General features: G+C 36.5%; 1 pseudogene; it reads right to left on the reverse strand.

Moving 5' to 3' along the window:
• Positions 1 to 2,447: 2,447 nt before the first annotated feature.
• Positions 2,448 to 2,620, reverse strand: LOC122792635 (annotated as a pseudogene).
• Between the last annotated feature and the right edge of the window lie 222 nt (positions 2,621 to 2,842).

Consider the following 2,842-nt stretch of genomic DNA (forward strand, 5'->3'; position numbering starts at 1 on the left):
TTCTTGTGATTTGCTCATGTTTCTTTCTGTAATCTGGAGTTGCATGCTGTTACCATGTAGAGGCATGTTGTCTCTCGTTGGTTTTCTGAATAGGTTGTTGGACAAGACCCTATCCATCCTCCCTTCTGCTACTCTTTTGCTGATGGTTAGATCAAGGTAGTTTACATCACTTTTACTATGGTGAGTAGTAAATTTCAGGAAATCGGGAAAAATCTGTGGATTTGTTGATGCAATTTTAGAAGTCAAGCAGTTGTGTTTTCCCTGTTTCAAAAGACATGAATGAGTTCCTGATTAATTTTAATAACCCTGAAAAGGAGTTTTTTGCTAGAGGGTATGAAGCAAACTACTGCATTTCTTACTGGCCCAAATTAGGCACATAAAACGCCAAGGAAACCTGACAAGTTTGGAACCTTCAGACTACTACACGGCTATAGAAACTCCTGTATGAATCCTGAAAACAAATCAAGGAAATACAGCATGAACATAACCTTTGCCCTAGAACACACTGATATATGCAAAATCATGAAAGAAAACTGTGTCACCATCAATAGCAGTAAGCAAATTGCAAAGATTTTGGAACCAGGCTCCCAGTTCATCTTTAAAATAGGCAAACGTGTGAGGGACTTCCTTGAATCCTTCTCAAAGACTTAAATGATCCTGGCATAAATGGAACATTCAAATGCAAATACCAGAACTCCTCATTTGGTACACACATGAGCAACTCAAACATCTTTCTCTGCCCTAATTTAAAGAAGAAATATTCCAGAAAATGCAGAGCAGACTGCAGCATATAGATGGTCATTTGTAGGACCAATGCAAAAATTGTGAAACATCCTATGTGGGCAAAACTATAAACTAACTGTAGATTCAAATTTCTCAGCACTTTTCAGACATAAAATATAAAGTCCACAGGAATGCACAGGCAAAACATTCCATGGAGGTCACAGGCCACTCCAGCTTTAAATCCATTTATTGGAAAAAATTATGAACAGCCCCCTTGATGGAAACAAACAGGCACACATAGTAAAAATAGAACTTAAATGGCAAATAAGACTTATTACATACAAAAGATCTTATCTGAATTTTGGATGCTTCTTTAAGTGGGTCCTACAACTGAAAAACTCAATAACCTTTTTTTAAGTCTTCTTTCATAAGAGTTTTCTCTGTATGACATTTATTTCTGTTTTATTCTATTATTAAATAATTCACTCATACCTTTTAACCCCACATGTGCTAAGAAACAGGAGGAATGTTTAGCCCTTTCTTGTTCTGAGTACTTATAGAACCTTCAGTAGGATACCGTAATCAATGTTACATACAGTACAAGCCAGGATTAATACTGGCAACTATTAGTCCCTGTAAAATTGGGTGTGTCGCTCTGACTTTTTAATTAATCAATTAATTTTTGATACATAATTTATTGAGATTTTAGGTATCAGCAACATGTTCTGAGTTAACTGGTTTTATGGTGAAATTTCAGGTCCTGAAGCAAAAGCATTTTTACTGTTCTTCTTCTGTGAAGTGTTATTTTCTATGTCACGATTTATTGTTATCAGCTGAACAATAAGTGTGGAACACTGGGTCCCACATCAGAAGCAAAACACATCAATAAAGCCCTAAGTCCCCCCAAAAAATGGCATACAGCATGAAGTTTCCCATGTTCTGATTTTGTGGTAGTTGCTGTTTACCGATTTCTTTTGTGCCGCCTCTGATTTTTTTTTTTTTTGAAAAATGATAAAACAAAAATAAGAATTAGAATAAGAATGTAATTATAATAAATGTTCCAAAGTTAAGAGAGTTTCTGGAGAATAAAAACTGTTCCAGTCAAACTGCCTCTACAAATTGAGGACTAGCCTTTCTCTCCAGTCATGCTAACAGCTAGTCTAGGCCAGTCAGACCATCTATGCAGATTGAAGTCTAGCATTTCCCTTCATCCAGGTGGTGAGCTAGTCTGGACCAATCATTTTACATAATCAGTCAAATGGTCATTTTACAAGAATGCTACTGCTGAGTGCACACTGATTAAGAATGTGACACGGTCTACCAGCAGAATTGGCATTTTCTTTGTTAGTTTCACTGTGACTAAGTAATTGTATATTCACTTGATTTTGCAGAACTTTCAGGTAACTAAATTCTGTATATGGTCACTGACAAAAATCTGGAATTATACTGCAATGTAATATATTGCATAGAGTAGACGCTCATATGCAGTCTGTTGTTCATTATCATAAGAAGGGGTGAGGTAATGTTTCAGTTGTACTGACTCTAAGATATTAGTTATTCTAGGCCGAATAATTAAGTTCGGATGTGGGTACTGATCTTTCACAATGTCCCAAACTGCACTGAAGTTTCATATTTTAGTATTAGGCTAGCTGCCCTTCTGAGCCATCTTAAGCCTAGCCAAATTCCCTTTTAAGGGGGAGAATCAAACCTTGCACTTTGTATTTGTCAGGTAAACACCTTAGTCATTATAATAAACCCCCAACTTCCTTTAAAGAATTGAGTTTCCCACATTTGGGGAAATTACTAGGGTTCACCCACAAATGAAGTGTGCAATGGAAGAGCCTCACCCTGGGGAAACCACTTTCTTAATTGTGGTATTCCTCCGGCAGAAAAGTATTACGGACAGAGAACAGGACTGAAATGTACATCCCCAAAGAGAAGAACTGATATAATGCTGTAGTGTTTTCCTTTTATACACTTGGACAGCATTTTTTTTCTAGAATAGATTATGTTTATAAATTTTCATCTGGAATTATTATTTGCTACCCAATCAAAAGTATCTTCTACTCTGGCAATTCCTTCCTCAGGTGTGATATAGGTATATCCATCTGGCAGATTG

The sequence above is a fragment of the Protopterus annectens genome, chromosome 1.part2 (assembly GCF_019279795.1).
Source record: "Protopterus annectens isolate FY-2018-M chromosome 1.part2, PAN1.0, whole genome shotgun sequence".
Taxonomy (NCBI): domain Eukaryota; kingdom Metazoa; phylum Chordata; order Ceratodontiformes; family Protopteridae; genus Protopterus; species Protopterus annectens.